The sequence below is a fragment of the Schistocerca serialis genome, chromosome 10 (genome assembly GCF_023864345.2).
Source record: "Schistocerca serialis cubense isolate TAMUIC-IGC-003099 chromosome 10, iqSchSeri2.2, whole genome shotgun sequence".
Taxonomy (NCBI): domain Eukaryota; kingdom Metazoa; phylum Arthropoda; class Insecta; order Orthoptera; family Acrididae; genus Schistocerca; species Schistocerca serialis.
Genome location: NC_064647.1, coordinates 232059525 through 232083441, shown reverse-complemented (window position 1 = coordinate 232083441; position 23917 = coordinate 232059525). Strand labels below are relative to the sequence as shown.

Below are 23917 nucleotides of genomic sequence, written 5' to 3'. Positions count from 1 at the left end.
CCCAGGTAGATGCTATTTTTCTTGACTTCCGGAAGGCGTTCGATACAGTTCCGCACTGTCGCCTGATAAACAAAGTAAGAGCCTACGGAATATCAGACCAGCTGTGTGGCTGGATTGAAGAGTTTTTAGCAAACAGAACACAGCATGTTGTTGTCAATGGAGAGACGTCTAGAGGCGTTAAAGTAACCTCTGGCATGCCACAGGGGAGTGTTATGGGACCATTGCTTTTCACAATATATGTAAATGACCTAGTAGATAGTGTCGGAAGTTCCATGCGGCTTTTCGCGGATGATGCTGTAGTATACAGAGAAGTTGCAGCATTAGAAAACTGTAGCGAAATACTGGAAGATCTGCAGCGGATAGGCACTTGGTGCAGGGAGTGGCAACTGACCCTTAACATAGACAAATGTAATGTATTGCGAATACATAGAAAGAAGGATCCTTTATTGTATGATTATATGATAGCGGGACAAACACTGGTAGCAGTTACTTCTGTAAAATATCTGGGAGTGTGCGTACGGAACGATTTGAAGTGGAATGATCATATAAAATTAATTGTTGGTAAGGCGGGTACCAGGTTGAGATTCATTGGGAGAGTGCTTAGAAAATGTAGTCCATCAACAAAGGAGGTGGCTTACAAAACACTCGTTCGACCTATACTTGAGTATTGCTCATCAGTGTGGGATCCGTACCAGGTCGGGTTGACGGAGGAGATAGAGAAGATCCAAAGAAGAGCGGCGCGTTTCGTCACCGGGTTATTTGGTAACCGTGATAGCGTTACGGAGATGTTTAATAAACTCAAGTGGCAGACTCTGCAAGAGAGGCGCTCTGCATCGCGGTGTAGCTTGCTGTCCAGGTTTCGAGAGGGTGCGTTTCTGGATGAGGTATCGAATATATTGCTTCCCCCTACTTATACCTCCCGAGGAGATCACGAATGTAAAATTAGAGAGATTAGAGCGCGCACGGAGGCTTTCAGACAGTCGTTCTTCCCGCGAACCATACGCGACTGGAACAGGAAAGGGAGGTAATGACAGTGGCACGTAAAGTGCCCTCCGCCACACACCGTTGGGTGGCTTGCGGAGCATCAATGTAGATGTAGACATGCAATGTTACTAATGGCGCCTTGCTAGGTCGTAGCCATTGACTTAGCTGAAGGCTATTCTAACTGTCTCTCGGCAAATGAGAGAAAGGCTTCGTCAGTGTAGTCGCTAGCAAAGTCGTCGTACAACTGGGGCGAGTGCTAGTCCGTATCTCGAGACCTCCCTTGTGGTGGCGCTCGGTCTGCGATCACACAGTGGCGACACGCGGGTCCGACATGTACTAATGGACCGCGGCCGATTTAAAGCTACCACCTAGCAAGTGTGGTGTCTGGCGGTGACACCACAAATATAATATTCACTAAAGCTTCATGCAAATAGATGTGTGTGTATGTGTTTTTTTAAATTATATTATCCCTCAAATATCATACAAATTAAATAATATGACCAGTGATGAAAAACTATAGATTCAGAAGTTAGGAGTCGAACCGTCGCCTTATTCACGGTCGTCATACGAAGCTAGAGCGCTAGTCACTCGACCAGCATGAACTCCTATCTCCGCCGCCTACGCGCAAGTACGAACGCCAAACAACAGACGCGTAAAACTTCTCTCGTGATTTTCACAGAATTGTCAGAGTAGTGCAACTTACCACTTGCGCATTATGTTGTTTTAAAGACCTCGGGGAAGATCAGTTTGGATTCCGTAGAAATGTTGGAACACGTGAGGCAATACTGACCCTACGACTTATCTTAGAAAATAGAGTAAGGAAAACCTACGTTTCTAGCATTTCTAGACATAGAGAAAGATTTTGACAATGTTGACTGAAATACTCTCTTTCAAATTCTGAAGGTGGCAGGGGTAAAATAAAATGGTTCAAATGGCTCTGAGCACTGTGGGACTTAACATCTGTGGTCATCAGTCCCCTTGAACTTAGAACTACTTAAACCTAACTAACCTAAGGACATCACACACATCCATGCTCAAGGCAGGATTCGAACCTGCGACCGTAGCAGTCGCGCGGTTCCGGACTGAGCGCCTAGAACCGCTAGACCACCGCGGCCGGCCAGGGGTAAAATACAGGGAGCGAAAGGCTATTTACAATTTGTACAGAAACCAGATAGCAGTTATAAGAGTCGAGGGGCATGAAAGGGAAGCAGTGGTTGGGAAGGGAGTGAGACAGGGTTGTAGTCTATTCCCGATGTTATTCAATCTGTGTATTGAGCAAGCAGTAAAGGAAACAAAAGAAAAATTCGTAGTAGGAATTAAAATCCATGGAGAAGAAATAAAAACTTTGAGGTTCGCCGATGATAATGTAATTCCGCCAGAGACAGTAAAGAACCTGGAAGAGCAGCTGAACGGAATGGACAGTGTCTTGAAAGGAGGATATAAGATGAACATCGACGAAAGCAAAACGAGGATAATGGAATGCAGTGGAATTAAATCAGGTGATGCTGCGAGAATTAGATTAGGAAATGAGAGACTTAAAGTAGTAAAGGAGTTTTGCTATTTGGGGAGCAAAATAACTGATGATGGTCGAAGTAGAGAGGATATAAAATGTAGACTGGTAATGGAATGGAAAGCGTTTCTGAAGAAGAGAAATGTGTTAACATCGAGTATAGATTTAAGGTTCAGGAAGTCGTTTCTGAAAGTATTTATTTGGAGTGTAGCCATGTATGGAAGTGAAACATGGACGATAAATAGTTTGGACAAGAAGAGAATAGAAGCTTTCGAAATGTGGTGCTACAGAAGAATGCTGAAGATTAGATGGGTAGATCACATAACTAATGAGGAAGTACTGAACAGAATTGGGGAGAAGAGGAGTTTGTGGCACAACTTGACGAGAGGAATGGACCTGTTGGTAGGACATGTTCTGAGGCATCAAGGGATCACCAATTTAGTATTGGAGGGCAGCGTGGAGGGTAAAAATCGTAGAGGGAGACCAAGAAATGAATACACTAAGGAGATTCAGAAGGATGTAGGTTGCAATAGGTACTGGGAGATGAAGAACCTTGCACAGGATAGAGTAGTATGGAGAGCTGCATCAAACCAGTCTCTGGACTGAAGACCGCAACAACAACAACAACAACAACTAAAGGTGTACAAAGTTCGAAGTAAATATGTGATCCCAACGTCGTCTGGTCTCGCCTTTATACTCGGCACAGTCTGTAGATCATTGACGTTCGGAAACCTGTTTAGGAAAAAAGTAACTATTTTAAGAAAATGTCACTCGTTGCAGCTTTACGTATTTATATAAAAATTTCAAAACACAGTCTGTGTGGTCGACCTCGTCAACAGAGACAGTGTAGCGCCTTCCACTGCTTGCTGGCTCGCGTCCACTCGTTGGTGAGTGTCCGCACGGTCGCCCCCATTCAGCGGTGCTCGGCTTAGCTTCCAGTTCGTACCGTGCGCGGGAGAATCGTAACGGCCACCTGTCCACCCCCTCTCCCTCCGTGTCAGGTGGCGCGGCAGGTGGAGTGGGGGCGGGCGCCGGCCGTGCCCCCACCACGCACCCCTTCCCCCTCCCGGCGCCCCTGGCCGTGCCGCGCAGTGCGTTGCCCTCCTCCCCTCCCGCTCCGCTACCCCCACCCCTCCACCCGTCGTTCCTTGCGCCGCCAGCCCGCGACCAACCTCAGTCCGTCGCCCGGTGCCATCACCGCAGCATCGGAGGCGTCCCGCTATTGTAGTGTCGCGCGCGTTTAAGTGTCGAGCGAAGTGCCAGACTCCGACCAGCAGCCTACGCGCGCCGTAGCAGCCTCTGAGCTTCTTTATACCGGAACCGACTGCATCTCTCGCAGCTGTTACTAGTCGCATCTCCGTATTACAACGATCCGGCCAGTGATTTTACCTGGCACAATAGAAGGCTGGACCAGTAACGATTCTCCACGTAAAGAAAAGCGATAGAAATTTCGTCTTCGACAGCCTGCTATGTCAAGAAATCTTCTCGAGTCAAACAGTCGCTGAGACCAATCTCAGAATCTCGACATTGGAAAAAATTCTTCGACAACGCGTGAACACATGGAATTCGAGGATTTCCACAACAAAATTCGCAGATAAAAAGTCGCTGAACCTCAGTCCTGGCCGCGACGCGGAAACGGCGGCGCTAGAAACTGTGCACAAGTGTGTATGTGTGTGTGTGTGTGTATGTGGCTGTGAGTGTTTTTGTTGGCTTCGCGGATTGCCGGTTCGCACCGTCTGATCCTGTTAAGGTGGCGGCGGTGACGTAGTGCCTTCTCCGTCGGCGACGCCACGTGGATCAGCTAGCACGTGTGAGGCCACACAGCGGCAGATTTCTGCAGATCGCAGTTGGCATCTTCAGTACAGTTTTCTGTCAGGAATGCAAAGAAGTGTTCGGTTATGACGGTTAGTACACATTTTTGTTGTTACGAGTAAACTGAGAGTAATGCCAATTATTGTCAATTTTTCCCCCCCTTGCAATTAATAGCACCCGGTTTCTTTCACGATCTTTGCTAGCGTCAGTTGAAATACATTTCACCACAGTTGCAACATCGTCAGTGTGTAACCGTCAACTCGTCCCCTCTTGCTATACTTCGATGGTTATTCACAACAATATGGGAATTGTGAGTCCGCCTTGATGCAAAAGACTTTTTTATTTATTTACTTGTTTCTTCCCCAAAGTAGTTCCGGCGACAAATACCGCCACCATCCGTGGGTCTTTAAATCTAAAACATGCAGAAAATAGTGTAGTTATAGAAACGAATTACATTTTTACTGTTCGTTTTCTTAAATATGGTTGTCTTTGGATAGTTTCATACTATCTTTGCCCATCCATCGTCTTTGTCACGTGCTTTCTCTGTTGCCGTATTTTCTCAGCGTACACCATGTCATCTGCAACTGTATTCGTCGCCGCAACTAGTTTGGGCAATAAATAAGTAAACAATTAACAAAGTGATTTGTATCATTGGCTGACTCACAATTGCCAAATTGTTGTTTTTCTATACAAACACAGACCAGATGGAAAAGTTCCAAGATAGTCATGGTTGACAAACTGCCGTTTGGCTTCTGTCTCGGGTTCTTTGGCCGACGTTCATCTAATGATTTTTCTGACGTTTCGCCAGCACGAGTGGCTGGCATTGTCAAAGCTTCACCCTCCACTGCCGGTGGTGAACTGGAGCCGAGCTCGCGGCCGCAGACTATATGTATGTGGCGGACGTTGGCGCGCCACGTACATATAGTTTGCGGCCGCGACCTCGGCTCCAGTTCACCATCGGCAATGGAGGGTGAAGCTTTGACAATGCCAGCTACTCGTGCTGGCGAAACGTCGGTAATATCATCAGATGAACGTCGGCCGAAGAACCCGAGATAGAAGCCAATAGGCAGTTTGTCAACAAGTGGCCACGAAAGCCTTAACAATTTTGTATAGTCATGGTTATCCACGATGGCAAATACAGTGTATCAAGAAGAATCATCCGATTTTAAAAAATCATATCTATGTTATTTGGGATATGTACGTGAACAAGATACTGTTGGAAAGAGCAAACCACCACGATGGGGCACCGCCACACTGGCATGTGGAAGGGCGGGAAGTTTTAAATCAAAGGTTTACTGAACGATGGGTCGGTCGTACTGGACGTAATGATGCAGCCTTACATTATTGGCCTCCAAGGTCACCTGACCTGACTGTATGTGATTATTTCTTGCGGGGGGGTTCATAAGAAACTCTGTTTACGTCCCTCAATTACCAACAACAATGAAAATGAATGGACTGAGACATCGCATAACAGCAGCTGTGACAGCTGTATCTCAAGACATGCTCGTTGCAGCGTGGGAACAATGTGGATACCACATCGACATATCCCTTGAATCTCAAAGGGGTGATATTGAACACTTATGAAAACGTATGACAAAAACCCTTTTCAATTTCCCGTTCATCAAAAAAACAAAATTCATTGTATAGGTTTATTACTTTCGGAAATATAGACGTGCCAAATCGGATGATTCTTCTTGATACACCCTGAATAACAAAAAGCAACTTAGGTAGTTGGGGGTAAGGAAGCCACATATGGTTAATCAAGGCAATAACAGCGATACGGTCCATGACACGCTGTTTCCATTTTAACACAGCTGGATTCTTTTTAGTTGAAATTTTATACATAAATGGGTGCTCTTCGTTTATATTCAATAATTCTCATGAGCGACACTTATAATACAACCACTGTTTATCAGACACCTGTTTCACCTCTACCAAGTTCCAGTTTGACCCCGCAGTTGTCTCTATGTTTGCAGTATAGTATTTACACTCTGGTTGGATTGCCTAACGTCATAGCGCAGTGGTCAGCACACTGTCATTCGGGAGGACGACGTTTCAAACCCGCGTCCGGCCATCCTCATTTAGCATTCCTGTAAATTACTTAAGGCAAATGCCGGGATGGTTCCCCCGAAAGTGCACGGCCGCTGTTCTCCTCCGTGCTTCCGCAGTCCGAGCCTGTGTTCCCTCGCTGAAGACACTGTTGTCGACGGGACGCCAAACACTAATGTCGTCACCCCACTCCTGCTTCACCTCCTGCGGCTGGTGCCATTCACGGGAAGTCCTCATGAAAATTAATGAATCGCCCATGAGAAATCACAGATGACAATTAATGATTGTTATCATTCACACGCGGTCGTTAAGCTGTAAACACTTGAGACGCATGTGAGTTAGACCGCAGCTTTCATAACAACTTCTTATTGACATTTTTCGCTGTGAATTCCCCAGTTGATTTTCTGCCCCTCCTCATTCAATTTCCACTGCTTTGCTACTGTCGACGTTTCGTCTAAAAAATTCAATACAAAACACTTTTTGCCTCCTCTCGCGACGTGACTACGGGAAGAACGGTCGCTCATATCGTAAACGTCGTGTATTGAAAAGCCGTTGGCTCCCGGCAGGTATGGTACGCTTACAAGAGCTCATTGCTTTTTTTAAAACTTGCTAAAATACAGCTCTATACCGTGGGGATAACGAATCTGTTTGCGCGAAATCAATTGCCCAGGCTTATCGTTTTCGGATGGTTTATGAACAGTACTTCGTCACATATCGTGACTGATAATTCCATACTGAACATGTATCGCCTCACAAGTGTTCTTCGGTATGTTTCCAAAATAAACAAGCAAACGCCCACTGATAATGTCACAACCGTGTTGAATTTATTTTTTCTTTTTTTTTCTGCCGCGCGGAATTAGCCGAGCGGTCTGCGGCACTGCAGTCATGGACTGTGCGGCTGGTCCCGGCGGGGGTTCGAGTCCTCCCTCGGGCATGGGGGTGTGTGTTTGTCCTTAGGATAATTTAGGTTAAGTAGTGTGTAAACTTAGGGACTGATGACCTTAGCAGTTAAGTCCCATAGGATTTCACATACATTTGAACGTTTTTTTTATTTTTTTCTGTAAAAGCAAACATATATTGAGTCCTCGTAATAGTATGGGCCGTGAAAGTTATTCTTTTCCAAAAACATTGAAACAGGTATTGTATTCATTCACAATGGCAATTCATACCTCGTGAGTGCTGGATGAGATGCATTAGCTTCTCTGCATGGATGTCTCAAAAATTCTCGTCTTCTCCAAGCGAATTTCTGTAGTTTTCTTTTTTTTTATGTGTTAGCATGTTCCACTTGGTCAAGTCAAATAGGTTCAGTGCATTTCTGTTGGCTAGCGACTTTCTTGTGCAGTAAATCCGATCACGTGCGCAGGAACACCCATGGAAACCGAATAAAATGATTCACCGAACCTCCATGGGTGGTAGAAACATACAAATTTTCACGTAAACGATGAAGTATCATCGCAAATTAAGTAAGATGCATCCACTTTGCCTGATTCCAAACAAAGTTGTATAAAATTTTCTAATCGGTAAAAATGTGTGCCAGCCTGGGGTTCGGTCTTTTCCTTTCCCGCAGGGAACACTGGCATTGCTGTAGGGTAACGGGATACTAGAGTGACGCACCAGCAGACTCAAGTATAGTAGTCACGAGAGTCGGTGCTGAGGTAATACAGCTCGTGGGAATGCGTGGTTGTGGGTTCGAATCCTGTTACGGCACACACTTTTGATTGCTAGGAAGTTTCACAAGCGCACACTCTATTCCCGGGCGGGACATTCAGTTTGAGAAGGGCTTCAAGCTGTTGTTGTTGTGGTCTTCACTCCTGAGACTGGTTTGATGCAGTTTTCCATGCTACTCTATCCTGTGCAAGCTTCTACATTTCCCAGTACCTACTGCAATCTACATCCTTCTGAATCTGCTTAGTGTATCCATCTCTTGGTCTCCCTCTACGAATTTTACCCTCCACGCTGCCCTCCAATACTAAATTGGTGATCCCATGATGCCTCAGAACATGTCCTACCAACCGATCCCTTCTTCTAGTCAAGTTGTGCCACAAGCTCCTCTTCTCCCCAATTCTATTCAGTACCTCCTCATTAGATATGTAATCTACCCATCTCATCTTCAGCATTCTTCTGTAGCACCACATTTCGAAAGCTTCTATTCTCTTCTTGTCCAAACTATTTATCGTCCATGTTTCACTTCCATACATGGTTACACTCCATACAAATACTATCAGAAACGACTTCCTGACACTTAAATCTATACTCGATGTTAACAAATTTCTCTTCTCCAGAAACGCTTTCACTGCCATTGCCAGTCTACATTTTATATCCTCTCTACTTCGACCATCATCAGTTATTTTGCTCCCAAATAGCAAAACTCCTTTACTACTTTAAGTGTCTCTTTTCCTAATGTAATTCCCTCAGCATCACTCGACTTAATTCGACTACATTCCATTATCCTCGTTTTGCTTTTGTTGATGTTCATCTTATATCCTCCTTTCAAGACACTGTCCATTCCGTTCAACTGCTCTTCCAAGTCCCTTGCTGTCCCTGTCAGAATTACAGTGTCATCGGCGAACCCCAAAGTTTTTATTTCTTCTCCATGGATTTTAATAATTTAATAATTTCTTTCGTTTCCTTTACTGCTTGCTCAATATACAGATTGAATAACATCGGGGAGAGGCTACAACCATGTCTCACTCCCTTCGCAACCACTGCATCCCTTTCATGCCCCTCGACTGTTATAACTGCGATCTGATTTCTGTACAAATTGTAAATAGCCTTTCGCTCCCTGTATTTTACCCCTGCCACCTTTAGAATTTGAAAGAGAGTATTCTAGTCACCATTGTCAAAAGCTTTCTCTAAGTCTACAAATGCCAGAAATGTAGGTTTGCCTTTCCTTGTTCTCTTGCTTTTTCTTCTAAGATACGTCGTAGGGTCAGTATTGCCTCACGTGTTGCAATATCTCTACGGAATCCAAACTGATCTTCCCCGAGGTCGGCTTCTACCAGTTTTTCCATTCGTCTGTAAAGAATTCATGTTAGTATTTTGCAGCCGTGGCTTATTAAACTGATAGTTCGGTAATTTTCACATCTGTCAACACCTGCATTCTTTGAGATTGGAATTATTATATTCTTCTTGAAGTCTGAGGGTATTTCGCCTGTCTCATACATCTTGCTCACCAGATGGTAGAGTTTTGTCAGGACTGGCTCTCCCACGGCCGTCAGTAGTTCCAATGGAATATTGTCTACTCCGGGGGCCTTGTTTCGACTCAGGTCTTTCAGTGCTCTGTCAAACTCTTCACGCAGTATCATATCTCCCATTTCATCTTCATCTACATCCTCTTTCATTTCCATGATATTGTCCTCAAGTACAGCGAAAAAGTTACAAAAAATATCCCGTCTGTCCCGGTTACTGCAAATGATCCGGCCACTCGTACCATATCATCCGTGCATCTTTCTTCATTCTGATGACTTGTCATGCCCCGGCTATGCATAAACCAGCACAGGATATTCAAGGGAGTACCTCGTTTCGGCATATATTTGCAACTTCGTTTTTGCAACGTGTAACCCCAAGGAAATACTGCTCACCATGTCTTTCATGCGACCACCAGTGTCGACCGAAAGCGTCGATTTGATTTCCGTTACAAACAAAATTATTTTTAAACCGGAATTTTACGTGCCCATTCGATAGAGCGGTCCGAAATTAGTCTATTGCAATATTCGTTTTATCGGTATGAATTAACGGGGACATTAAAAAACTAGCAAGAGGTTCGCCTTTCTTCCACCCTCCCCTCCCACCCAATTCTTCTCCATATATATTGCTTCATATAGAGTGCATTTCTTTTCGTTGTGCGAGCAATGATTAAATTCTGCTGCATAGCATTGGAGTACAGAGTTCACATACTTGCAGCGCGGCAAACACCATCGCGCAGGATTCCTTCCCACGCAGCTTTCATAGTCTTGTATTTGGGGAAAGAAACAACACCTGTCATCCATCCCGTCTGCAGTGGTCTTACACCAACGGTCTCGTGTCTGCCCAACTAGCTCTCTATACGGGGAGTAACTTTTAAGTTGACAAACCAGAGTAACTCGAAAAATAAGCTCCACACACAAAAAAATGTGTAGAATCCAAAGTTGATTATTTTCGAGGGGGACATCTGCTGGTGGTAAAATTAGCCCACCACCCCCTGTGGGTGGAGCTGAAGGCAACTTAAGAATTTCGTATGGGAACCCCCATTTTTTATTGCGGAATCAGATTCTACATAAAAAAGCTATGTACATTTTGTCTTAAACATTTGTTCTGATTCTTGGTAGTTGACGCTGTAATTCAAGAAAATCCATGTTCTCATTTTTGCGTGAAAAATTGTTACGGATAGATAAAAAAAAGTAGGAAGTTTGGTTAGTAAGTTAGTTAGTTAGCTAGTCAGATGATTCGTTTGATATTTAAAAGTTGTGTGGCCTCATGACCACGAAACAAACAAAACTTATCCGAATCTGCGGAAAAAATTAATGCAGTGTTTGGGTCAACGTTTGTAAAACTCTAGTTCCTCTATCTCGAACTCCACCCTATGGGGAGAGAGGGAAAGTTTTAGTTTCAGCGAGTCAAAATTTATGAGATAAATAAGTACTTTTTATTTGTCCGTAATCATTTTCCACGCAAAAACGAGAGCATGGATTTTCTTAAATACAGCGCCAACTACCAAGAATCAAAACAAATTTTTAAGACAAAATGTACGTAGTTTTTTTACGTAGAATTTGATTCTGCAATAAAAAATGGGGGTTCCAATTTGAAATTTTGAAGTTGCCACCCACCCCAGCCCCAGGGGGCTTGGGTGGCGGCCTAATTTTAGCACCAGCAGATGTCTCCCTCGAAAATAATGAATTTTGGATTCTACACACTTCTTTGTGTGAAGCTTATTTTTCGAGTTATTCTGGTTTGTCAACGTAAAATTTGCACCCTGTATATAGTGCCAGATAAAGGCTCGCCATTCAGGCTGCTGGTCACGGAACAACAAGTCCACGTCCACCGAAGAATGTCTTCTTCTTTCTCTTCTACTTCCCTCAGCTGTTCGCCTTTTCTCTGCTACGTTCTCATGTTCCTCTACACGCCTAAAGGTCCCTTCTCTACGGGTCGACAGTTCAGTATGATTTTTGATGTTGTATTTTCCTTTATGACTGTCACATGTCCCCCCCCCCCCCCCCCTCCCTCCTATTTCTGTATAACCTCTTCATTTTTATTTTTATCTTCTGACTAGTTTCATGCGGTCTTTCAGAAAATCCTCTCCTGTGCCGAGTTTTCCGTCCCATAATAGCCCGTGTGCTCTAAGTCATCAATTATTTGTAGAATGTATTCGAATCTCTGCTTTCCTCTACAGTTTTTACCCTTTACAACTCCCTCTAGTACCGTTGAAGTTATTCCCTAATATCTTAGCAGATGTCCTGTCATCCCGTCCTTTCTTCTTGTAAATACGTTCCACATATTCCTTTCCTCGCCAATCCTGCGAAGAACCCCCTCATCCCTCACCTTATTATTCCACCTGTAGCACCACATCTCAAATGCTTCGATTCTCTTCTACTGCGGTTATCGCACAGCCCATATTTAACTACCATACAAAGCTGTACTGCAAACGTACATTCTCAGAAATTTATTCCTCAGATTAAGGCCTATGTTTGGTACTAGTAGACTTGTCTTAGTCAGGACTGCCCTTTAGTCAGTACTCGTTAGCTTATTATGTCCTTCCTACTGTGCCCATCATGGGTTATTTTGCTTCCTAGGTAGGAGAATTTCCTAAATTCGTCTACTTCGTGATCTCCAAGTCTGATAAGTTTCTTCCTGTTTTTCTGCGACTTCTCATTACTTTCGTCTTCCTTCGATTTACTCTCAGTCCATATTCTGTACTCATTAGACCGTTCATTCCATTCTTCATGTCCTGTAATTCTTCACTTTCGCTGACGACATTGCTTTCACCTTGAAGTTTAAGCCCACTCTTGACCCTTTCTTATATTTCAGTCACTGTTTCTTCGATGTATGGATTGAACAGTAGGGGCGATAGACTACATCCGTGTCTTATCTATTTGTAATTTGAGCACTTCTTTCTTGATCTCCGAGGTTAAAATTCCCTCTTGATTCTTGTGCATGTTTCCCGTCTTTACCTAGAGGTTGCCCTTATTTTTCTCAGAATTTCAAATATCTTGGACCATTTTACGTTGTCGAAAGCTTTTTTCCGATCAACAAATACTATGGATGTGTCTTGAGGTTTCTTCAGTGCTGATTTCATTGTCAACCACATCGTCAGAACTGCCTCTCTGTTGCCTTTATTTTTCCTAAAGCCAAACTGATAATCATCAAAAAGTTCATAGATAATTTTATACTGAAGAACGCAAGATTTGAATACAGTGTAGAAATCATTAGAGACCTTTGACCTCGTTGAGGGGACTACCTTTGAAGTTGTTTAGAGAATACTTCATTACGGTAGGTGACCAGAGCCAAACATTGAGTCTACTCATTCCGAGTATAGTGTCCTAAATAGTCTGAACTTGAGTGGTACAGATGCTAAAAGAAAGCTAGTGCAAATGTAAACTCCACTCATCCTACAATTTTCTGTATTTGCTCTTATTGTGCTATTTCATTCCACCGTTTAGCAGCACACGAGTTGCAGCTCCGTTGGCTAGAATGCGATGCTGCCCTTCCCACCTTGAAATCTTGGCTGTGCTGACAGATTCATCTGTTACGGAGCCGGAGGTCTAGGTTAGGTTTTGCGGTGATATTTCGAATGCGAGTTAGCGAAGCCAACGAATGAGAATATCAGACAAGGGTTGCGCTAACAGATCGATGTGTAGAGTAGCCTCTCGTGTACGTTCGGACCATATTTAACGCACTTTGTCGCATTTCACACATTTCTCGTTATAAATACTAAAGCTGCAAAGTAAATGGAGAAAACCTGTACTAGATAATAGGTATTTTGGAATAGTATACGTCGTACAAAATACTACGAAAATTCCAGTGGACGGACTAAATAACTTTTACCATATATTTCTATGTTATGGAGAAAAATTCATTTTTGGAACGACAATAATTTGCTTTACGGAGAAATGTGTCCTGTCGACCAGTTTTGGTCGTAATGCCATTTTCAAGCCGATCACTGTTACGGAGAGGACTAAACATTACAGATTTCTTCCCCCTTCCTTTATTTGAAATTTTGTCACTCCATTCAGCCTTCCGTGCTGCACCACCATTATCGCCGTAATTACTGTTGCGCCGAAAGCCAGATTTTCGCATGGAAACTCTCCACGATTTCCTGCCTTCTGCTATCCTTTTCAGATCAGCGTAATTTCCGCTCCCTTTGATGTCATTTATTGTGTTGCACCTCTTCCTTCCGCTCAATCTCCTCTCACAAAATAGACCTTCCAAAACCTCTGTTAACAAACGCTCCTGTCTCAACGAATGTCCCATTCAGTTCTTCGTTTCTCTTATAACCCGCAGCAAATTTCTCCTCTCACCAGCCCTCCCGAACACTCTTATGCTACCCACTTTTTCCATGTAGCTTATCCTTTCTCTTCCACATCCGCACCTCAAATACATCTGCACTTTTTTTTATACCCTCGTCTCAGTGAACATGTGTCTGCACTTTGCAAGTCTTTTCCTTGAATCTTTATCTAGCCTGCCACATCAAAGTCTACTCCTATTGAATGTCTCCTTCACTGTAGCAGTGCGAGTTTTCACTCCCTGATGACATTTCATGCACTCTGTGACCGTACTTCCAAGATATTTAAATGCTCCTACACGTTATACAGTGTCATGTGTGAACATGTGTCTGCACTTTGCAAGTCTTTTCCTTGAATCTTTATCTTGCCTGCCACATCAAAGTCTACTCCTATTGAATGTCTCCTTCACTGTAGCAGTGCGAGTTTTCACTCCCTGATGACATTTCATGCACTCTGTGACCGTACTTCCAAGATATTTAAATGCTCCTACACGTTATACAGGGTGATTCAAAAAGAATACCACAACTTAAGGAATTTAAAACTCTGCAACGACAAAAGGCAGAGCTAAGCACTATCTGTCGGCGAATTAAGGGAGCTATAAAGTTTCATTTAGTTGTACATTTGTTCGCTTGAGGCGCCATTTTTGGTTTTCGGTCCCCTTTTCTTCGAAGGTGCTACTGTAACTGGACTACAGTATCTGGAGATGTTAGAGAACTGGCTGTTCCCTCAGCTCGAACAAGAGGCACAACAATTCATATTTCAGCAAGATGGAGCGCCACCACATTGGCACTTATCTGTCCGTAACTACCTGAACGTCAACTACCCGAGGCGATGGATCGGCCGCCAGGCAGCCCGTGACAGAGCACTTCATCACTGGCCTCCAAGAAGCCCTGATCTTACCCCCTGCGATTTTTTCTTATGGGGGTATGTTAAGGATATGGTGTTTCGGCCACCTCTCCCAGCCACCATTGATGATTTGAAACGAGAAATAACAGCAGCTATCCAAACTGTTACGCCTGATATGCTACAGAGAGTGTGGAATGAGTTGGAGTATCGGGTTGATATTGCTCGTGTGTCTGGAGGGGGCCATATTGAACATCTCTGAACTTGTTTTTGAGTGAAAAAAAACCTTTTTAAATACTCTTTGTAATGATGTATAACAGAAGGTTATATTATGTTTCTTTCATTAAATACACATTTTTAAAGTTGTGGTATTCTTTTTGAATCACCCTGTATTATTAAATAAAATCAGTATGTAATGTGATATAAAGTGCATATAGAACACTTACACTGAGGAGACAAGAGTCACGGGATACCTCGTAATATCGGGTCGGACCTCCTTTCGGCCGACGTGTAGTGCACCAGCTTGACTCAACAAGTCGTTTGAAGTCCCCTGCACAAGTACTGACTCATGCTGCCTCTATATCTGCGAAAGTGTTGCCGGTGCAGGATTTTGTGCACAGAATGGCCTCTTGATTATGTACCATAAATGTTCCAAAATGGTTCAAATTGCTGTAAGCAGTGTGGGACGTAACATCTGAGGTCATCAGTCCCCTAGACTTAGAACTACTTAAACCTAACTAACCTAAAGACATCACACACAACTATGCCCGAGGCAGGGTTCGAACCTGCGACCGTACCCAAAGACTGGAAAGTTGCACAGGTCACACCAATATTCAAGAAAGGAAGTAGGAGTAATCCACTAAATTACAGGCCCATATCGTTAACCTCGATATGCAGCAGGACATTGGAACATATATTGTGTTCGAACATTATGAATTACCACGAAGAAAACGGTCTACTGACACACAGTCAACGTGGATTTAGAAAACATCGTTCCTGTGAAGCACAACTAGCTCTTTATTCACATGAAGTGTTGAGTGCTATTGCCAACGGATTTCGGAACGATTGCGCACTCCTGGTTTTCCAGAAGGCTTTTGACACTGTACCACACAAGCGGCTCGTAGTGAAATTGCGTGCTTACGGAATATCGTCTCAGTTATGTGACTGGATTTGTGATTTCCTGTCAGAGAGGTCACAGTTCGTAGTAATTGACAGAAATCATCGTGTAAAACAGAGTTGATTTCTGGCGTTCCCCAAGGTAGCGTTACAGGCCCTTTGCTGTTCCTTATCTATATAAACGATTTTGGAGACAATCTGAGCAGCCGTCTTCGGTTGTTTGCAGATGACGCTGTCGTTTATCGACTAATAAAGTCATCAGAAGATAAAAACAAACTGCAAAACGATTTACGAAAGATACCTGAATGGTGCGAAAAGTGGCAGTTGACCCTGAAAAACGAAGCGTGCTAAAAAGAACTCGTTAAACTTCGGTTACACGATAAATCAGTCTAATCTAAAAATGCGGAGAGAGGCAAAGTTTTAGTTTTAGCGATCAAAAATTTACGAAGTAAGTAAGTATTTTTTATTTATCTGTAATCAATTTCTATACAAAAATGAGAACATGGATTTTCTTGAATTACAGCGCCAACTACCAGGAATCAAAACAAATGTTCAACACAAAATGCATGTAGTTTTTTTTTCTGTGGAATCTGATTCTGCAATAAAAAATGGGGGTTTCCATTGATAAAGTTGCCTCCCTTCACACCTTCAGGGGGTTGGGGAATGCGGGCTAATTTTAGCACCAGCAGACGTCTCCCTAGAAAATTATCGACTTTAGATTGTACACATATTTTCGTATGAAGCTTATTTTTCGAGTTATTCTGATTTGTCAACTTAAAATTGACACCCTGTATGTGGGGATCGTGTCAATCCCTTCAGCATCAACTACAGCCCTGAAGAAAGCGCGTTGAAGCGCCGAAAGTGGTACCTACAAAATAAATAAAATCACAAGGACGGCCGTAGGCGTTTGATTCTCTCATAAACTGCTAAGTAGTGCAACACGTCAGGCAGACAGGCAGGCAAGCGAGATTCCTTTAGCCTGCTCGGGTTGGGCACAGCACGGCACGGCTTGGGTGGGAGCAAGGCGGCCAGCCCGTTCTACTGATAACGTGCGGCCGCTTGCCTGCCTGGCTAACAGGCAAGCGTGCGCAGGTTAGGAGCGGAATGTGTACACCTGTGAATGCAAACACAGCCGCCGTGTCAAATTGTTTTACGCTGACACGCAAAGATAAAAGACGCGCTGAAGCCACAGTGACCGCGACAGGTACAGGTGTGAGGTTTAAGCGCCGGCGTGCGGCATCACTGTACACACTACTGGCCATTAAAATTGCAACACGAAGAAGAAATGCAGATGATAAACGGGTATTCATTGGACAAATATATTATACTAGAACTGACAAGTGATTACATTTCACGCAATTTGGCTCCATAGAACCTGAGAAATCAGTACCCAGAACAACCACATCTGGCCGCAATAACGGCCTTGATACGCCTGGGCGTTGAGTCAAACAGAGCTTGGATGGCGTGTACAGGTAGAGCTGACCTTGCAGCTTCAATACGAAACCACAGTTCATCACGATTAGTGACTGGCGTATTGTGACGAGCCAGTTGCTCGATGACCATTGACCAGACGTTTTCAGTTGGTGAGAGATCTGGAGAATGTGCTGGCCAGGGAGGAAGTCGAACATCTTCTGTATCCAGAAAGGCCAGTACAGGACCTGCAACATGCGGTCGTCCACTATGCTGATGAAATGTAGGGTTTCGCAGGGATCGAATGAAGGGTAGAGCCACGGGTCGTAACACATCTGAAATGTAACGTCCACTGTTCAAAGTGCCGTCTATGTGAACAAGAGGTGACCGAGACGTGTAGCCAATGGCACCCCATACCATCACGCCTGGTGAAACGCCAGTATGACGATGACGAATACACCCTTCCAATGTGCGTTCACCGCGATGTCGCCAAACACGGATGCGAACATCACGATGCTGTAAACAGAACCTGGATTCATCCGAAAAAATGGACGTTTTGCTATTCGTGCACCCACGTTCGTCGTCGAGTACACCATCGCAGGCGCTCCTGTCTGTGATGCAGCATCAAGGGTAACCGCAGCCATGGACTCCCAGCTGATAGTCCATGCTGCTGCAAACGTCGTCGAACTGTTCGTGCATATGGTTGTTGTCTCGCAAACGTCCCCATGTGTTGACTCAGGGATCGAGACGTGGCTGCACGATCCGTTACAGCCGTGCGGATAAGTTGCCTGTCATCTCGACTGCTAGTGATACGAGGCCGTTGGGATCCAGCACGGCGTCCCGTATTACCTTCCTGAACCCACCGATTCCGTATTCTGCTAACAGTCATTGGCTCTCGACCGGCGCGAGAAGCAATGTCGCGATACGATAAACCGCAATCGCGATAGGCTACAATCCGACCTTCATCGAAGTCGGAAACGTGATGGTACGCATTTCTGCTCCTTACACGAGACATCACAACAACGTTTCACCAGACAACGCCGGTCAACTGCTGTTTGTGTATGAGAAATCGGTTGGAAACTTTCCTCATGTCAGCACGTTGTAGGTGTCGCCACCGGCACCAACGTTGTGTGAATGCTCTGAAAAGCTGATAATTTGCATATCACAGCATCTTCTTCCTGTCGGTTAAATTTCGCGTCTGTAGCACGTCATCTTCGTGGTGCAGCAATTTTAATGGCCAGTAGTGCACATAGCACCCTGAGCTACGCCGCTGCTACCTGTGCAGACCTGGGCTGGTCGCTGCAGAAGCGCCAGGAAGCGGCGGATCCCGGCGGAATGGCGAAGCGGCTTCCTCCCATTTGTGGCCGTGGCGTGGCGTGGCGTGGCGTGGCGTGGCGCGCCGATAGCGTCAGCTTCACCAGGCCGGGCGGCGAGGCGTTGGCGAATCGCCCGGCCAGGAAATTGGACGCGTTCTGAGGCGGGCGCGGCGGACGCCCGCTTGGCAATTTCCCACCCCTCCTGCTCGCTGTCGTAACGCCCACGCACCTCCCTACCCCCTTACCTGTTGCCGAGTGAGCGAGTCACCTGCTATCTGTTCTACCGCGGCACTCGGTGATACCTGTAACACAGACGGTCTGAACAAGGAGATGAAGCATCGAGAAGGGAAGGAAGAGACGAGATGATGCTTCACGATGTTATCTGACCTTGTCGAAGGGGAATATAGGCGATCTGTTATGCTAAAATGTCTCCTGGGTCAGGACTGCTAAAGTTCCTTTATTCGTTAGTCTACTAGTTTCAGCAAAGAAGAGAAAGCAGGAAGGTGAAAGGAGTACAGAGGGTCTGTACAAGAGAGATGTATTTGAGGGCAGTATTATGGAAATGGCAGAGGACTTAGATGAAGATGGGAAGGGAGATATGATACTGCTTGAAGAATTTGACAGAAGAACTGAAAAAGTCGAAACAAGGCCCCAGGAGTAGATAATGTTCCGTTGGAGCTACTGATAGCCTTGGAAGGGCCAGCCATGACGAAACTCCTCCATCTGGCGAGCAAGATGTTTGAGATAGGCGAAATACCCTCAGACAGCAAGAAAAATATAATAATCCCAATTCCAAAGAAAGCGGGTGCTGACAGGTGTGAAAATTACCGAACTGTCAGTTTAATAAGCCACGGCTGCAAAATACTAACACGAGTACTTGACAGCAGAATGGAAAAAACTGGTAGAAGCCGACCTCGGAGAAGATCAGTTTCGATTCCGGAGAAATATTGGAGCACACGTCGCATGTCCGAAAGAACAGATACCATCTTAGTAAATATATAGTTAAGGCTCACCGGCCACTTGACCATCTTCTCCTTCTGTGCGAATGCACAAACAGTGCCCGAACTCTTACGGGAATCGGCAACGCGCCGCGAGTAATGAGTACAATGGGCGGGGGCACTACGAATGTAGTGCGGGGCAATACGCTGAGAATGTGGGTTTCGCGGGAGGCATGCCAGAGATAAATCCCTGCAGTCGCGCTATCCTCTGTGTCCTCGGTGGCTCAGACGGATAGAGTCTCCCATGTAAGCAGGAGATCCCGGGTTCGAGTCCCGGTCGGACACACATTTTCATCCGTCCCGTTGACGTATGTCAACGCCTGTAAGCAGCTAAGGGTGTTCATGTCATTGTAATTTCATTTCACGAGTGTACCGTGAATACGAGGGATCAGGTAAAACATCAAATCTCCGACATCGCTGAGGCCGGAAAAAGATCCAGCAAGAACGCGACCAACGATGACTGAAGAGAATCGTTCAACGTGACAGAACTGCAACCCTTCCACAAATTGCTGCACATTTCAATGCTGCACTATCAAAAAGTATCAGCGTGCGATCTATTCAACGAAATATCATCGATATGGCTTTCGGCGACGAAGGCCCCCTCGTGTAAATCGTTAAAATGGCTCTGAGTACTATGGGACTTAACATCTGAGGTCATCAGTCCCCTAGAACTTAGAACTACTTAAACCTAACTAACCTAAGGACATCACACACATCCATGCCCGAGGCAGGATTCGAACCTGCGACCGTAGCAGTCGCGCAGTTCCGGACTGCAGCGCCTAGAATCGCTCGGCCACCGCGGCCGGCTCCCCTCGTGTACCCTTGATGAATGCGCGACGCGAAGCTTCACGCCTCGCCTGTGTCCGTCTACATCGATATGACTGGAAACGTGTTGCCTGGTCGGACGAGTCTCGTTTCAAATTGTATCGTACGGATGGACGTATACGGGTATGGAGAGACATTCATGAAACCATGGACCCTTGCATGTCAGCAGGGGACTGTTCAAGATGGTGGAGGCTCTGTAATGATGTAGGGCATGTGCAATTGGAGTGATTGGTTCAAATGGCTCTGAGCACTATGGGACTTAACATCTTAGGTCATCAGTCCCCTAGACTTAGAACTACTTAAACCTAACTAACCTAAGGACATCACACACATCCATGCCCGAGGCAGGATTCGAACCTGCGACCGTAGCAGCAGCGCGGTTTCGGACTGAAGCGTCTAGAACCACTCGGCCACAACGGCCGGCTAATTGGAGTGATATGGGACCCGCGACACGTCAAGCTACGATTCTGACAGGTGACACGTACGTAAGAATCCTGTCTGATGACGTGCGTCCATCCGTGTCCATTGTGGATTCCGACGGACGTGGACAATTCAAGTAGAACAGTGCGACATCCCACACGTCCAGAATTGCTACAGAGTGGCTCCAGGAACACTCTTCTGAATTTAAACACTTCCGCTGTCCGCCAAACTCCCCAGACATGAACATTATTGAGCATATCTGGGACACCTTGCAACGTGCCGTTCAGAAGAGATCTCCACCCTCTCTTAACGGATTAATGGACATCCCTTCAGCACTACATCAGAGTTTAGTCGAGTCCATGCTACGTCGTGTCGCAGCACTTCTACGTGATCGCGGGGGCCCTACACGATATTAGGCTCTTCAGTGTATGTCCACATTCGTCCAAGTACAAACGGAATACTCGGTAAATGTTAACATGTGGACGTCACTGGTGTTGGACGGTTGTTTTGCGTGTCACTCCTGCTGCGTTTCCTGTACACGGGTGTGACGTGTGCTTTCTTCTAATGCTAAAGGGCCGAGTTCCACCAGTTTGCGTAGCGTAATGTACCTCTCGGCTCCACGTCCCCCCCCCCCCCCCCCCCACCCGCTGATGCCTTATCATGCCTGCGAGACGTCGCGCTCGTTAAGATAACCGCCAGCCAGCCAGCCAGCCAGATGTGTGTCAGCCGCTTTCTGCTCCTCTCCGGCAGTCGCGGATCGACCTCGGCTGGACACGGAACTCTCTCCAGCAGACTCTGGCCAGCAGCAGTGACGTCACTCAGCTGCAACGTCGACTGCGTAAGTCGAACGCTCTGGAGCAGAAGCTGTCGTCGGTCGCCTTTAGACAGCTCTGCTCTAATTCTGCGCATCTGGGGACGTGGCAGAAGATACGTCATCGCTCAAGTTCTGCGGCTTCTTGTGGAACTACTGTTAACATTATAGACCGCCAACCGATCCGTGAAATCACTTCAGCTGTGCGGAATTAGTAATGCGTAAAGTGTCAGTCAGTGCACATTGTTGTGTGATTCTTCTGGGACTCGACAGCAAAGTTTCGTGTCACTTTCGTGTTGAGCCTGTTGCTGTCCTCGATGGTGGGTCAGTATTTCAAACAGAGTATGGGAATACTTTTCCCTGTTAAGCTATCTTTTCACGTCAACAAAGTGGAGAAGGAAGTAGTGTATACGTTTTTAAATGAACACACCGCCATTTGACTCTATTGTTGTTTATTTAATTACGACTCAAGTGTTGTCCTTTTACGCCATTTTCAAAATGGCCTTTTACTAAATATGACGAGCTCCCACAATTATTTACTGACATTTTTACAAGATGGTGATTTTACGTCTGCCATTTCGTGCGGAGCGAATTTTCTTCATAATTTATGGCCAATTTTGAGCCTGATGTCGTGCAGTATACGTTAATGACACATACACAATTACTTCGCCGGCCCGTGTGGCCGAGCGGTTCTAGGCGCTTCAGTCTGGAACCGCGCGACCGCTGCGGTCGCAGGTTCGAATCCTGCCTCGGGCATGGATGTGTCTGATGTCCTTAGGTTAGCTAGGTTTAAGTAGTTCTAAGTTCTAGGGGACTGATGACCTCAGATGTTAAGTCCCATAGTGCTCAGTGCCATTTGAACCAGCCAATTACTTCAATATGGCATAAAAGGCCGAAACCTGGGTCATAATTAAATAAACAACAATACAGTCAAATGGCGGTGTGTTTATTCAAAAATTATTGTAGGACTGTTGCTCAGCAACATCAAAAACTGTTTACTGTGTATCATTTTTCTTTAGGCTGGTACTTAAATGTGATTTACAAAATATCCGTGTAGATGTAGCTATCAGAGCTCGCACGGAAACATATAGGTGTTCCTCTCTTCCACGCGCGCTATTCTAGATTGGAATAATAGAGAATTATTGTGAAGGTGGTTCGATGAACCCTCTGCCAGGCACTTATATGTGATTTGCAGCCGGCCGGAGTGGCCGAGAGGCTCTAGGCGCTTCAGTCTGGAACCGCGCGTCCGCTACGGTCGCAGGTTCGAATCCTGCCTCGGGCATGGATGTGTGTGCTGTCCTTAGGTTAGTTAGGTCCCATAGTGCTCAAAGCCATTTGAACCATTTTTTTGTGATTTGCATAATTGCCATGTAGATTTCAGGAAAACATTGTTTTCTCCATTTAGGTCGGACAACACTGCAGCTGTTTTCGTAAATTATACTGTAAAAATTCTTCAACCAGCCACAAGTTTTTTTGTATGAGTTTATTGTAGCATTACTAGTTTCGATCTTGAGACCATCGTCAGATATTAGCGTTGACTTCCTTGTAAGTTTTACATTTGTGTCTTCCTGGAAAGCCCGTCTTGACATATTATAAAACAGAGGTACTATTTTCTTTTATAATGCATCTTGATCGAAAAAAATCAAATCTCTTTCCTATAATACGTAAAGGAGCGCTTCAGAGGAAGGCACAAATGTAATACTTCCAAAGGAGCCAACGCTAACATCTGACAATGGGCTCCACTTCGAAACTAGTATTGCTACAATCAAATGATTAAAAAATCTTTTGGGCTGTTGCAGTATTTCCAACAGTGAACACTATTTTCTCCCGTGTTTGCATAAAGTATTGTTCTAAGCCGAGGATTTCGTATTGAGCACACATGATTCGGTGATATTACACCATTATCATTGGTTTCTGTTTATTTCACTGTAAAACAGAAGTAATCTATGAAGAACATTCTTATAGCTTAGTATTTTGGCCACCAGACTTACAAAATCGTTTCAACAAAAGATAAATAGTTAATAACAAGTAGATGGTAGTAGCAAATACTAAGTATTAGCGACAAAGTAGACCGAACACTAGCCCGGACACCAATAGTTCCGTTTTAAAACTAAATTTTCGTTCCATGAAATCGACAGCAATGCAAACAAAATAAAAAGTAGTTGTAGGTGACAAACTGTGTAAACAGAAAACAACAGTACTTTTCTAAGTTCTTGTTGGAACCGTTTGGTGAATGTTATTGGCATGGTCCTCAACTGGAATGTATTTTTATCCAATATTACGTATGTCCTATTTAAAATCGCTAAGCGGGTCTAAGGCTTCCACTTAATCCCTTGTTGACCGGT

General features: G+C 45.0%; 1 protein-coding gene and 1 non-coding gene across 3 annotated transcripts in view; both read left to right on the top strand.

Annotated features, from left to right (window-relative positions):
• Window positions 1-23917, top strand: part of LOC126424930 (protein PALS1) — a 795237-nt gene that overhangs the window by 214497 nt on the left and 556823 nt on the right. Inside the window, exon 1 of one of the 2 annotated variants that reach the window (XM_050087776.1) lies at window positions 3687-4398. The exons of the other annotated variant lie outside the window; for it this stretch is intronic. The gene's annotated coding sequence lies outside the window, so the exon portion shown is untranslated. Of the gene's footprint in view, window positions 1-3686; window positions 4399-23917 lie in introns of those variants that run through there. 2 annotated transcript variants of the gene reach the window in all.
• On the top strand, window positions 22245-22328 carry Trnas-gga (transfer RNA serine (anticodon GGA)). The gene is given in 2 exon segments: window positions 22245-22284; window positions 22294-22328. It is a non-coding gene; the product is annotated as a tRNA-Ser (tRNA).